The sequence below is a fragment of the Heterocephalus glaber genome, unplaced genomic scaffold, assembly GCF_053883595.1.
Source record: "Heterocephalus glaber isolate CG9 unplaced genomic scaffold, H.glaber_assembly_v1.0 deba00001497, whole genome shotgun sequence".
In the NCBI taxonomy this organism is placed as follows: domain Eukaryota; kingdom Metazoa; phylum Chordata; class Mammalia; order Rodentia; family Bathyergidae; genus Heterocephalus; species Heterocephalus glaber.
In genome coordinates, this window is record NW_028258320.1 from 29,893,041 (window position 1) to 29,908,993 (window position 15,953).

The 15,953-nt window shown below is 31.1% G+C and overlaps 2 pseudogenes; one reads left to right on the top strand and one right to left on the bottom strand.

Moving 5' to 3' along the window:
• LOC110344600 (NF-kappa-B inhibitor-like protein 1 pseudogene) overlaps positions 1-15,953 on the top strand; it is a 113,197-nt pseudogene that overhangs the window by 96,701 nt on the left and 543 nt on the right.
• On the bottom strand, positions 9,145-9,464 carry LOC147825621 (large ribosomal subunit protein eL42-like; annotated as a pseudogene).

The following is a 15,953-nucleotide window of genomic DNA, read 5'->3' on the forward strand; positions in this document are numbered from 1 at the left end:
AACCTTTTTCTCCAAAGAAGATATATGAATAGCCAATAAACATAAGAAGTTGATCAGTATCAATGGTAATTAGTGAAATATAAATGAACCACACAATGAGATAAAACTTTATACCTAATAGGATAACTTATAAAAAAAGAAAATAACAAATGCTGACAAGAAAATGGAAAAATTCGAACCCTGATGCATTGCTAGTGGGAATATAAAATAGGATAACCACTGTAGAAAACAGTATAGTTCCTCATAAAAAGTTGATCAGAGTTTGCTATATGATCTAATAATTCTAGTTCTGGGTATATATCCAAAAGAATTGAAACCAGATTGCAAACAGGTGTTTGAATCCAAATATTCATAACAATATTATTTGCAATAGTGAAAAGATAAGAACAGTGCAAATGCAAATAGGATATAATGCACACGTGTGATATTTAACTTCAAAAATGGATGAAATTTTTATATATACTACACTGATGAACTTTCAAAAGATTGTATTAGGTGAGCTAAGCCAGCCACGAATGGCAATTTCTTTTTTTTTTTCTTTTTTTTTTTTTGGTACCGGGGATTGAACTCAGGTCCTTGCGCTTGGGAGGCAGACGGCAGAACCACTGAGCTAAATCCCCGGCCCAGGCAATTTCATTTATTAGAGTTCCCTAGAATAGGCATATTTATAGAGACATAAAGAATAATAGCAGTTACCAGGGACTGGGGAGAAGGTAGAATGGGTCACAATAGATACAAAATTTCTGCTTTGGGTAATGAAATATGAAATCATCCAGAAGTGGGTAGTATTTATGACTGTAAAATATTGTTAATGTATATATTGTTGCTGAATTGAACACTCACAATAATGAAAATACTAAATTTTATGTATTATCCTCATGAGCGCAGCTTACCAAAACAGAATACTCAAAACTAGGTGGCTTAAACATTGAGCTTATGGTTCTAGACGGTTAAAAGTAAAAATTGAACTAGCCAGCAGATTTAATGCTTGGCCAGAGCACTCTCTTGGCCCCTACACAGCAGCTTTCTTGCTGTTACCTCACACCATGGAGAGAGGAGGCTCTGGTGTCTCTTGTCCTCATGAAAGCACTAATGCCATTTTGAAGTCACACCCTCAGGACTTCATCTAACCATCTCCCGGGAGATGTACTTCTTAATACCGTTATATTGAGTTTTTAAGGCTTTAACATATCAATTTGGGAGTGACACAAATATTTACTCTATAACATCTAAATTTTACCATAACATAAAATTAAAATTCTTAACAGACTCTGTACTATTTTTATAGTACATGTTAAAATAGTTCTTGTTGGTGGAAACAGTTAATTTCATTGAAAACCTACAGATGCACTTTAACATTTTGTTAAACAATTATTTTAGGTTTCTTGATTGCTTTCTTTGATCACTCCTGTCCTTTTAGCTCTTTATAACTTCAGAATATTTCATTTTTATATTAAAATATATAGGCCAACTGAGTCTGAAAGATGGAAATAAATATATTATAAATTCATAAATGTTATGAATTCTATTAAATTTCCCCAAATTCAAAATTGCTTCTCATTGACTATGGCTAGAAGATACACAAATATATATTTTTCCATAAGTATATTTTGAACACACTTAGAGAAAAAATTTTTTAAATGGAGAATGTAATTCTACATTTTCAGTGCATTTTTAAACTTTCATTTATTAATACATGCTTGACTAATTATATTAGAAAAACCATAATTTACTTTTTTATGTGTTACTTGTAGGAGAATTTGTAGGAGAAACATAATGTTTTATATGTCATTCTCATTTAATAAAAGACTGAAATGGCTTTCAAATTATAATGTATGAAATAAAAAAGGAGGAAGATGGACAAAGGACCATAAATCCTCTATACTTTCACTGACTTGCCTTGAGTTAATGTTTTAACAAATCTAAATCTTTCTTTAAGATCTTTTTTCATTGGAAATACAATAATCATTGGATCAGAAGATTTACAAAGTTATTTAAATGAATATGCATAGTTCTGGTCTAATCAAATCTTATGCAAAGCAGCTAACAGGTTAGACTTGGCCAGTGGCCTACAGTTTGCTGATGCCTGATTCAAATATTAGTATTTTTTAAGTTGGTATAATAATATCATGAAATCACAAAGAACAATATTGTGCATATTGTTTTAAGTAAAACAGAATTAAAAATAATAGAATACTAGCAGTGCTATTTTTTCTTTTAGATGTCCAATTAATTAAAATGAAAATGTCAGAAAAATTAGATCCATACTATTTTTTCCAGCATAAGTCTTGAAAGTCTATTATGCACTAAATTGGGGTATACAAAATGTATATACACACTGAAAAATTTGGTATTCAAATTGGACAAATTTAATATCTCATTTCTACTCAGTAAGAACAGATATAATATTTAAAAAATGTAGATTAGTTGAGTTAAATCTAAGAAATCTACATGTAAACTATTTTTTAACAGTTGTAGTTCTAAAGCACCTTTTATCACCTGAGTAGTACAATCAAGCATGAATATTTACTATGTTCCAGACATTGTGTTAGGATTGTCAAATATGCCATGTTATTTATTTAAAACAATAAAAACATTATGGGGCTGAGTTAATGTATTTCCATGAAAAAACTGTACCACGAAGGATTCAGTTAATAAATATATGTATAATCAATTTCAAAGCTAGGTCTATATACCTTCAAAGTCCATATTTTTAATTACCATATTATACAGTCTAAAGGGTGGTAGTGTTTTAATAATAACAGCCTACATTTGCTTTTTTCTCTCCCTCTCTCATTTGTACCATTTTTTCATTTCAGCCACCAGGGATTGTCTTCCAAGTAAGAAACCTGTACACAAGTAGCTAAGATATACTTTTAAGTAGCCTGGGTGTAACCAGATTGCTACAGATACTTTTTCTGGGAAAACTTAAAGCAACCATAGATTCTTTAATAAAACTCTAAGTTTCACTATACATATTTTAAAGTTAACTTCTGATTGCTGATATAAGGTATTCTACAGCTATTCTAAGTCACTAATTTGCACATTTCTGACCTTCTGTTGTAGCCACTGTGTTATTATTTGGATCTTAATGTCCCCCAAAAGTTCATGTGTTGAACCCTGGGTTCCCATTTCAGTAGTATTCAGAGTAGGGACTTTTGGATATAATTAGCTTATGAGAACTCCTGAAGTGCTGAATGGGTTAATCCATTCATGGATCCATAATTTGATGGGCTATTGGGAGATGGTGGAAACTCCAGGAGTTGAGGTCAAGTTTGAGAAAGTAGGTCACTTATGTCTGTACACACTCCCTTTCCTAGTATTCATGACTTGATTAGCTTTGCTCCACTATATGCTTCCCAATGTGATAATCTGCCTGACTTCCGGCCCAGAAACGACAAAGTCAAGTAACCATAGATTGAAACTTCTCAAACCTTGAGCAAAATTAAATCTTTCCTCTTTTAAAATTGTTTATTTTGTTAAAGTAATAGAAAGCTGACTAACAAACACTGACAATGCAATACCTTTGGACACTTTATATATTTCCTGAAGTTTTATATTTATCTGCTCTTTCTTTTCCCTTCCACATAATTATTGAATCACAGAAGAACTAGGTACAATTTGCGTATTTCTTCTATTTCTAGTATTTAATAATCACAAAGTCATTCCAGGCCATTTAACACTGACTCAGTGGTGCTTTGTGTTTTTCCAGGAAGCTACAAACTCCTTGATAATGGATCTTAAATTTTAAATTTGGTATTAAAATGGGAAGTTTTTATTTGTAATATATGGATTTGAAAAATCTTCCTATACAGTTTTATGACACATGATCATACTCAGAATATATAACGTGAAGAGTGCGTTTTAAACAACACACATCCATTTTTACTGACAAGTAAGCAGTGTGGCAGTTATAGGTTTATACTGTTACAGTAGGAAGCACAATCTTCCATTGTATTTAATTGGTTTAAGATTTAGTATTTAAGGTGTTAGTAGGCTTATAAGAAAAATCTAAGAACTCACTTTTTATTAGCCTAAGCAACAAGAGTACACAGAAAGTATATGTAAATCAAATAATAAAAGAAGCAGAAGGATATCAAATACTTGGAAAATAAACTTTGGAATCTTTGTGTGTGTCAAGCTGTCTCAATGAAAGAGCAGACAGAATGCAAAGACTGGCCCACTTGTATGGGAGATGGAGCCTAGTAACAGGTAAATTTGGTACTGCTCAGACAATGATGTGTCTGTGTGTGATGGTCAGTCATACAACAAAATGAAACTGGGTGATTCATAGTCATGGAGAGAATTATTAAAATGAGAATTATTAAATTAAGAATGATTACTCTCGAAATTTTGAGAACTTGGTTCATTTTTTTCAGTAGTCTAATTTTTAAATGTATTTTACTCCCAAATTCTGACATTCTAAACTGTCCGTCTAACATAAAAGAATGAATGGAGCAGCCTCTCATACTTTAGTTGGCTTATGCTCCATTTTACTTTAGTTTTAAATTTTGAGAAAAGTTTTTAATCAATATTTTGTTAAAAGAAGAGGATCTGAAGAATTTTAAATGTATGATTAAAAATAGGATATATCTGAAATTTCCCACCCAGAAAAAATTGGTAAAATATTGTAGCTTAAGACATATTAGTTTTATAGAATTAATAAAAATTGTCTTTTAAAATTACAAATGTAAGAAGCAATTAGCGAAGTTATTCTTAGTTCTTACTTGTACAATCAAATATATGATGAATAATAGTCACATTAGCAAATATGTATATATGTACTGGTTCTTGCAGCTTCTTGAAGTTGTAGTTCCTAAATATCATTCTGGTGGCCAGGAGGAAACGAAGGACAAATATGTGGGCAGTTTATACTGTCTGGCAAGGAAGGGATATCTGTACCACCTTCAAGCAGTGCTTATTAAGGAAGGATGGAACACTTTTCAGATTTAGTAAGTTTAGAGGAATTAAGATTCTGAGGTTTATCAACACCAACCTCTGGGAAGTGCCCATTCTCTTCTAATTAGGACTCAGATGTTAGCGTGGCATACTGGTTTAAGCTGAGAATTTAACTTCCTCCTAAGTTCTATTACTTTATAATAAATATTGTGCATCTTATCATTTTTATTTGCCTAATCCTTAAACACGAGAAGCTTTTACTTGTTGTAGAGAAGGTGCTGTTTATACATAGCTTTTAACTGAGGATTTTATTACCCTTGGCCTTTCATTACATTTCTTTGGAGCATCATTTGCCCTTAGAGCTACCCATTTTTTTGCCCTTATCATTACTATTTTCCTCATATTTCTTAAATGCCTTATACTTTTACTCTGTTTACACATTTACCACGAGATAGAGTCTGAAGTTATGGTGTTAACTTGGGCCAGTGGTTATTCCTGCTCCACCTACTACTAACCAGGAATTCTTCATTTTCAGTCAGCTAACAGGTGACTCAGCTCAGCTTCAGGGTCTCAAGGTACTATTTCAAGCTTTCATTTGCTACTTTTGGTACAAACTTAAACACAGAGACTTGCATACATAAAATTAATTAGAAAGTGCTTACATGATTTACACCCATAAAGAGAGGGAAGATATTGGGAGAAGGGAACAACTTGATGCAGTGCCATTGTAGTTAATGCCTCTTCCTACTGTAAGTGTAAATAAAGCTAGAAAGGCCCTATAGAGAGCTCATGTTGGGGAAATAACTGGACTTTCACATCTCTGCATTTCCCACCATTCACTAGAATGGTGAAGTTTATTACAGTGAAGACAAACTTCTCATATCTTATTTTATCTGCATTTTAGAACAACACATTTACTTCTAAATTTCCCGATGACTCAGATTCCATGTGAAAGTCAATACTACTTTAAGGGAGGAAGATATTTTTGTAAATATTTGCTAAAAAATGTGCACATCCATAGCTAAGTTTTCTACAAATGATATATCTAGAAGAAAATATTTCAAGGCTTTCCTAGTTTAAAAAAATTGAGATACCTTTAAGGGTTTTTTTTAAAGCATAGATACATTACTATTTTGGTAACTAAATTAGTTATAAATTGTAATTATATAATTATAAATTATTAATAACAAGCACATGGCAGAAATATGAAAGGTTAAGATGTTAGGAGAAGCTAACTCATTAAAACTCGTCACTCATTTAAAGACTTTTAGAAAGAAAATACAAACCATACAGAATGTAATTAGGAAAAAAGACATCTTACATTGTCAATAAATATATAATAACATTTTATTAAAAGGCCTAAACTACAAAGTTTTAGAGTACAATGTTTGTATGTTGTACAATATGGAAAATGGTGTATAATATTGTTCAAAAATCTGCTTATCTGATATATATATAGGACATTGATTAAGATAGAGGAAATTAAATTTCAAATACAAAGATATTCCATGATACTAAAATATACTTCTAGAATTAATTTTAAGACAGTGGTGTTAGTTTTTTTTAATAATTGACAACAATATACAAGATTTTTGGGAGGATTAGATACTTAAAATTTCATTAAAATATTTCTATTTGATTTCAAGGCTAATTTCATTATATAGAGTAGAATTGAATGTTTCCTCAAGTAAAACAGATACCTTACACTTGTGTTCATTTGGGGATCTGAATTCTTTAATAACTATAAAATAAACTTACTGCTCATGAACTTTTTAGGTTAATTTGTATATGAGTGACATATAGAAAAGTGAGCTTTTCCTCATGATTTGGTTATGATAATTCTTGTCAAAATAGCTTTCCTATTAATATTAGTGTCAAATTGTGCCACTACTTGCTTTGATTAAAACAACTGAGAATTTTCTTTCTTTTTTTTTGTACCAGGGTTCAAACTCGGGTCCTTGCACTTGCGAGGCAGGAGGCAGAACCACTGAGCTAAATCCCTGGTCCAGAATTTTCATTTTTAAAAGGATCCATGACTTAACTTGTCATTCACTTACCAAATATGTATCCTTTATAATCTTTGAAAATATTCTGAACTATTTAAAAATAGTTTGTTACTTTGTCACAATATATTGTTTTCCTTTCATAAATCAATATTTCAAATTATGTAAAAATTAAAGAGATAAATATCTTTTCTAAAACGAACCCTTCAGCTAGAAATTGTCACTATAGAGGAGAAATTTTTACTGTAAACCTGATTAAAAAATTCAACTTAACTACACAAATGTGAGACTGTCATAATTTTGACAGACTATACAAATTCAAAGGCTTCAGGTATGCTAGCATTTACCAGTATGTTAACTTTTAAATCTTATCTTTTTAGGGAACCATTTAGCTTTAAACCAAGTTTAAACAATATTAGCATTTCAGTGAATGGTGTCAATTTGGTTCAACATATACCTATGTTTACTTTTGTCAAGATAGTTACCAGAGTGAAGATGCAAATTTAATATTTGTTTTAGAATTTGAGAATCTTGAACAATCTGTTATCTCCTGTATAAGAACAAGTTTGGAAGTGTAACACAAAGTAAAAAAATAATGCTGTGAGACAGATATATTTGGAAAGATAGCCTTTATTCCAACTTGGGAAATTATAATCACAGAGACGATTGCTCAAGATTCTTCCAAAGTCTCCATAACTCATAGAAAAAAAGGCTTTGCATTTCCTCCATGTTTGGAAAGAAATGAGTCAATTTCAAAGAAAGTTTGGAGGGCAAGCCATAAACATCACCATTGCTTTAAACCTTGGACACAAAATACATAGTGGGATTAGTTGGCTTACTTTAGGAAAAGAACATAAAAATATTCAATTTACAAGTCCCAACTTCTTTAAGATTAAAGGCTGTAAGCATAAAATTTTTCAGTGGGTGAAAATTATTGCAGCTATACCACCAAAATAATCAATGCAATTGCTCAGCATAACTAGTATGAACTATTTTTCTTACAAAGGAAGTTTTGCATTTTTATTATTAACAAAACAAGATATAAATCTACTAATAAAAGTTTCATGTACTTTCCCCCAGTAGTTGCAGTAGAAGTGCTTGTGCTGTATTTTGTCTGTTGAATAGCCTCCAAAGGCCCCTCTATTAAAGGCTTGGTCTCCAGGGGGTGCTGTTGGGAGTTGGTAGAACTTTTAAGAGCTGGGGCTGAAGAAGAGATCCTTGGGTCACTGAGAGCCTGTCCCCAAATAGGATAGTGGGACCTCAGTCCTCTGTATTTCTTTTTTTTTCCCCATGGCCATGAGCTAAGTGGGTTTGTTCCCTGTCATGCCACCTCACTGCAGGCCCATGGCAACAGGGCCTATCAGTCATGAACTAGAAATCCATGAGCTGAAATATACCTTGTGTCTCCATAATTTAATTATCTCAGGTATTTTATTATTTTGCCAGAAAACTGACTTAACACAGCAGGTGTAATAATTTCCATTAACATCCAGTACTAATGAAGGCATATTAATTTTTTCAATGATTCAAAAGTTTTGGAGATATTTTCTTACATTTTAAACATGAGAAGGTCAATGCTGTACAAGAATATCAACTGACCAAGGATTGAGTGTAGGAAGAGTTTAAGGCAACTTAGAACCTAGATGTGGACAAAGTCCATAGTAATCTATTTTGTTCTCTTTAAAAATTATTTTGAATGAATTTCAACATTTGCTTGATAATATAGCCATAAGGATCAACATACTGACACTATTGATTACTGTCCTTAGAGCAGATTGAAGGTTATTTACCCCTTAAATGAATAGATTAAGATATCATTGACTTTGAATTCTTTCCTTTACCTAGACAGGATTTTGTTTCTTTCTTTTGTCCTTAGAATTGTTTCATGTGCCTCAAATTATATCAGTAGACTTCTCTATCTTCAACAGGCAATTCTTTCATCCCTCCATTTCTAGAAAACTGACAATGTTTCTATTTTTTGTCAGTTAAAAATATCAGAATATGGTGCTACAAATACTTCAGTGAAGAATAAAGTATATTAATTTTTCTTTTTAAAACCAAGGTTATACCCCTTTCTTTTGGCTATTTCAAGAACTTTATACTAACTCTCTGGTACTCATTTTGTTTTGAAGAAATAAGTTCTCAGCAAAGTGAACTCTGGAAAAATGGGAACATTTCAAGTGGATTTTTTCAAACATGACTTCAAGATTTTATTGTCTTCTAATAAGACAAAAGAAGAAGCTTAGAACTGGATCACTTGCCCCTTTCTCTCCTTATCTCCTTCCAGTTCTAAGTGCTTTCACCTATTAACAGAATTCTCTTGAATCTGCAACTGGGCTCACCACACTCAAGCCCCAGCACAATCTTCCTTGTAATTTTGTCTCTTTTTTCAGGAAAACTGTCTTAGCCTGTCCACCATAGCCCCCTCTGCTCCCTGTTATAATGCCGCCCTCCGTGGCCACACTGAGAATCTTTGCCTTTCTTGTACTGTGCCGCTTTTGGGGGCTGGTGCTTGCCACATTTCTCATCGAAAATCCACCATATTTTCGGTACGTACGCCATGTTTGCAGGAGCATTATCATCATGGAAAGCCCAAGTGGATTCTGTAAAATATTGTTTCATACGTATCATCATAGTATGAAGAAATTATTGTCAAACACTTTGTAGTTTTGCTTTGTAAGAACTAGAAAAATTGGATTGTCAAAAGTAAGAATTTCAAACAAATAAGTCCCTAATATGAAATAATGGAGAGACTCACTAGTTTTAGTTTTGAGAGATTGCCTGTGATATATATATATATATATATATATATATATATATATATATAAGTTTATAGTGGCACAGTTTGTAATAGCTAAATCTTGAAAACTGAAAAGCATTAAAAAAATCAGACCCCCATATTTAAAGACCAATCCAAAATTGGGCATCTGAAATGAACTGACATTTCTCACACAAAGAAGTAGAAATGGCAAATAAACATATGAAAAAATTTTCAACATCACTGGCCATTCAAGAGATGCAAATGAAAACAATGCTGAGATTTCACCTCACCCCAGAGAGTATGGCTGCCATCATGAAATCAACCAATAATAAATGCTGGCAGAGCTGTGGGGAAAGAACAACGCTGTTCTATTGCTGATGGAAATGTGGAATGCTGCAACCACTGTGGAAATCAGTATGGAGATAACTCTAAGAACTAGGACTGGAAGTCTCATTTGACCCAGCTATTCCCCTGCTGGGTATCTTCCCCAAAGTATTAAAAGAATCATACCACAGTGATATATGTGCACCCATGTTCATAGCAGCACAATTTGTAATAGCTAAAACTTGGAAGCAACCCAATTGCCCATCAACTGGAGCCTGGATAAAGAAAATGTGGTTTTTTTTATAAAATGGAGTACTACTCAGCCATAAAAAATGAGAAATTAGAGACATTTATAGCTAAACGGATGCATATTGAGGCAATACTATAGAATACATGTGTGTAAATACCAAATAGTTTCTCTAGTGTGAGAAACTGAAAGTGTAAATAAGGACTAAAAGGTATAATAGATAATGTGGAATAGGAAGAAAAAGGGCAAAGGGAAGGGGAAGTGGGGGGGAGGGGAAAGGAAAGAAGGGAATGGAATTAATATGAGAAAATGAAAAAAATGGAAACAAAGTCTTTGTAAATACGGAGTGATGGAGGGGTTGAAGGGAGGGTAGGGGCATGGGGAAAAAATAAGAACCAAGAGAGATTATGTAAAGGTGTAAATTTCCCGTGATGAATGTCATTATATTATACCTAAAATGTACCAATAAAATAAAAAAATAAAATTGATAATCTAAATCCTGTAGAATTTTAGAGATGATATGTATGTCAATGCCTTTATTTTAAGGTAAGAAAAAAGTTTGAAAATATTTGCAAATAAATATTGAAAAATAAATTCATTTATAATATACTATATCAAGAACTCATGAATTTTTATACAAACAACTTTATTGTATTTAAAATTTATTCTTTTGTTTTTGTTATATATAATAAATATACGTTATTATATTTGTTGCTAATATAACTAATGTATAAAGATATAAATACTGTTACTTCAAATTATGTATTGATAACCTGTTTTAAAATTAAATATCAATTTAATTCCAGTTTTTCTAAAATGCTTTCCTATAAAGAATTTCAAAGTTAAATATTTAATATCACATATCACAAAATTAATTCGTTAGAAAAGTAGTATACTAAAATGTAAACAAATTCAGAAAAATTAGGTCCTAGCATTTTTTAGAAAAATTTCATCTAATTACTCTTTAATTTCAGTGGTTTATATAATGAAAGTTTAATTTTCACTGTAACAATCATTAGATTAATCTCAGACCATTTTCCATGCACCCTAAGCAGTGACTCAAGGATTCAGACCTTTTCCATCTATTGACATTTCCATTGTACATACAAGTCATGTGTTGTAGATATACATAAGAAAGTAAGGGCTAGAGAACAGTTCAGAACATTTTGAAGAACAAGTCTAAAAGAATTTTTTTAATATAAATGTTTTGCACATTCCATTGTTCAGAACTCAGTTTGCTCCAAACTTACTGCAAGTAAGGCTAGGAAAATATTTCTATTCCTCTGGCAAGAAGAATACATTATAGAAAACACAGTGTATGTCATCTCTGCCACACTTTCTAATCTTAGTAATACAATTTTATATATATATATACATTTAAATACTGTGATGTAGTGAAAACTAGTTAGAGTAGATAACTAAATTCTGAGTTTCAGTTTTTGTAGCCATAGGCTTTCATTTTGGAAAAATTATCTCCTTGCTGTGAACATCAATTTATCTTCTATATTTAATTTGAGGATTAAAATTCATGATGTATGAAAGTGAGTTTTATTTAAAGCACAATAGTAATTAGGATTTTTAACTGTTATTCATAGTATAATTACATTTATATATTAGAAATGTACAATCCTTTTTAAAATAAAGCAAATTTTCTTGCATAAAGATTGTTTTATGTCAATTTTTGTCCTTTTTGTGCTGTTTTGTTAGGCTCTGTTTTCTTTAATAAAAATTTTTCATACTCCTAATCTTGCTCATGTTCTGTTGCGCTTCAGGATAACAGAGTTAACAATAACATATTGTATATTTGACAATAGCTAGAAGAGAGGTTGTCACCATAAAAATAAATATGTGAGGTGATGAATGTGCTAATGGTCCTTACTTACACAGTGTATATGGAATTGAAACATCACATTGTGCCCCATAAATGCATAAAACTATTGTGTCCATCAAAAATAATGATAAACATTTATCTTTTCACTGGGAACTTTTTAGTTAAAAGACAATAGTTCAGCAAAAACTGATGTTCCAATTCTACGAAAATTTCAACATGGAAAAAAGTAAGGAATAACACCCAAATTGGCAAAAGGCAATATTAAATATTCATAAAGAAAGATAGCCAATTATTTTTTTATAAAAAAGAGTAATGTTAACAATTCTGTATTTCAGTTGGTATTTTCAAAATGTTTTCTAAACAACACAAAGAAGTTTCTTAATAGTTGTCTAGAAAATGAATGTTGTGCAAATAAATTTGAAATGCTCTTTGTTGAATAAAGTTGAATACATTTTTTATTTCATAATTTCATTGAATTTTTAGTAACGTGCTAAAAAGAAATTCTTTGTAGAATTTTCTGAAGACATTATACAAGCAAATACCTCTTAAAAGTAATATTTTCTACGCTTTTTGTTATGATCAGTAAACTTTGGAAAATATTAATTTATACCAATCATTGTTTTAAATATTAAGTCAAAATTTTTTACATATTCTACCAAAATGAATTTAAAGTAGATAAAACAGCACTCCAACATAATAGAATGAAATTATAACTCCCCTGTAAAATAGTAGTTTATCAATAATGATGCCTAAGTACAAGTTTACAGTGTAATGCTAAATTATGCAGTATAGAAATTCAGTAGGAGTAAGCACTAGTTAATGATAAAATCCTACTCTGAATAAATAAAAAGATATTTCTTCAATATCATCTAGGATTCTTCCTTTATTTCAAGTCTTATCATCAAATCACTAGTGATGTACAACAGCTGTGTCATCATAGGGTTATAAAAGCGATGCTAATTTTCACCTTTGTCACAACATAATGACCTGAAGGGTTTTTTTGTCATAGAAATAAAAATGTAGTAATTAAATAATTGTATTTGTTATCAAAGAGGAAATATTTTTAGCATAAATATGATATACTTAATAAGCCCATGAAAATCAATTCAAATTATTTGATGTTATATAGTTATTGAGATGTTAAATAATTTCAACATATTAGAAAAGCCTAAATTGTATAAAAATTTAAAAATCATCATAATAGAAATATGTGTAACCTTAATGTTAAAGTGACAAAATGTAAATATATGAAAACATATAGTGATAGCATATAAATACAGTATATATATTTATGTAAATGTTTCGTGCATTATAGTATGACAATACATATTCAATATGTAATAACACAATATGCATTGTCGTGATGTAAGAATATATCCATATGATATACATATTTCATGGAAAAATTTGAAATTTAAATTATGATTAATAGTTACCACTTGAATTTCAGGACTTTTTGTTTATTTGATTTACATTTTGGTGTTGGCCAGATTATTTATAGATTATATCTTTATTCATTTATTAATTTTTTTGCTTTGGGGATTGAGCCCTGGGCCTTGGGTATTGAATAGTAAACTACATTCCAGGCCCTTTTTAAAGTATTTTTGGAAACAGGTTCTAAGTTGCTACATTGTTGAGGCTGGGCTTGAACTTGCCATCTTGTTGCCTCAGTCTCTCAGACTACTGGCATTGCAAACATATGTCACCATGCTCAGCTGCTACATGGAACATTAATTCCATGATCAACAATAGAAGTTGATTTCATACACTTACAGTTTTAAAGAAACACTTGATTTTCTGTGTGAATTGTGTGTATTAATTAAGCCTTTTCCATATATTAATTCATTCTCATATGTATACAATAGCTGTTTTCCTCATGCCAGCCAAATTCAGTTTGTGTTGAGAGGCAAAAGAGAGTGCCTGAGGACATATGTGATGAAGCTAAAGGTGAAACAATATACACTCCAGAGCTCCAGTTTTTAAGTTGTACTAATAATTCTAAAACCAATATGGTATTCCTGTTATTTGCTTCAAAGATTTTTTTATATAAAAAGGGTACTATTTTGCCAAGTATTTTTATAATTTTAGTTTTAAAGTTCACTGTTTTGGATCCCTTCAGAGTGTGTAAAAGTTAGCTTCTTCCAGTCTTCAGAAGTTTTCTAACTCCTATTAGAGTATGACAGTGGTATAATTACATTTACTCAATATATAATTTTCCACCCAAATTTCCTGAGTATTGATAAAAGGAAAAACATTAGATATAGGCCAAACTTAAAAATTGTAACTATAAAGCTGCCAAATTCTATTGATATAAAAACATTATTTTGATAACAAAATTTTCAAGATCTTGATATATTAGATGATGTGCATCCTCTTTATAGAATTCTTTAAATATTATTTGGTTTAATCTGCAAGTCAATCTTGCATCGTAGTTTTAAGCAAACCATCTCTTCTTAATTTTAATTGAAAGTATTTTCTAATGTCAACATCTAACAATATATTTGCTTGTTAATAAAACAATTTTACCATGTAAAATTATAGCCATTTCAGTTTCACTTAGAGTTCTATTGCTAATGTCTACAAAATTTTGTTAATTTCATTTTATTTTCTGTTACTGTAATAATAGCTTGTATGCTGACATTTAGGAGATATAACTCTTTACATTGATAAATTTGATTGCTTTTGCCTTACAATAAACAAAATGGTCATAAATTGTTTAGATTCATACTTGGTTTTTAATAGGTAGCATTTTATTTAGCATTTTATATCTATTTATTATGAAGCTTATAATCTCCTTTCTTTGTAGCACATTTATCAGTATTATAGAATCAATTCTGACTTTGCAATCATAATTGGGGAATTTTTCATCTCTATGTATTTATATAACTTCAACATCACATATTTTTGAGATTCTGAGACCATAACAATCTATTTTATTATGATGTTTTAAACAAGTCAGCATGATGGTACAGAAGATGAAGTACACGTCATACAGGTATCACAGTCATAACAAATAGAGCTAAAGTGTCAGAGGCAGAGAATTTAGTTCTCAATATGGGTCGTTCACATATTGTGCATTTAATTCTAAATAAATGTCGACTGGTAAGCATTTCTTAGGAATTGTGACAAGAAAAATACAGTGGCATGGAAGCAAGAGGAGAACTGTCCTTGGCCTACTTTATGTTTGAAACTTATCTGTGTCATTGCTGTCTCTCTTAGCCAGATTTTCGTTCTCTAATTTGCACTCTGACACTGGTTACTCAGGGTCAATATTCAAAAACAAAGGAAAGAGCTAGTCAGCATCTGAACATATCATTCTTGCATGATTTGCTTAAGCAAGAGTGAGGCAAGAGTATTTACTGCAGGCTGGAAATTTGCCACAAAGATTCTCAAGTGTGTTAAATCCCAGCGTTAATTAAATTTTAAGTGAGGAAATTGCAGTAACTGTTTTAGATCACAGGGGCATGGTTCAGTTCAACCTAAAGCAGTAATTTTCTGACTCTGACCCAAGTGACCCACTAGAATTAATGGCATTTCAAAAATTGCTTATTTCCTCCCTGCAAGTTCACAGGAATGTTGGTTGGGCAATTATCTAAATTGTATCAGATGACACTAGTAACACGAGGGAGGAAAGTTCATTGAGAGATTATGGAGAAATAATTAATGGTAGCTCAGAATAGTTGGTTGTATCTTTCAAATGAACACCATAAGGCAAGCTCTACCAACTCAGGAAATTTATTACAGATCACATACATTCTGATTCCAGAACTAGACTGGTGAAATATTCATCTCCACCCTTAATGAAAGAGTTTTAAACAGAAGGGGGATGACTTAAAATTATCCTATAACAGGAGAATTTAAAATCCGATTTCAAGGAAAATAGCAGAA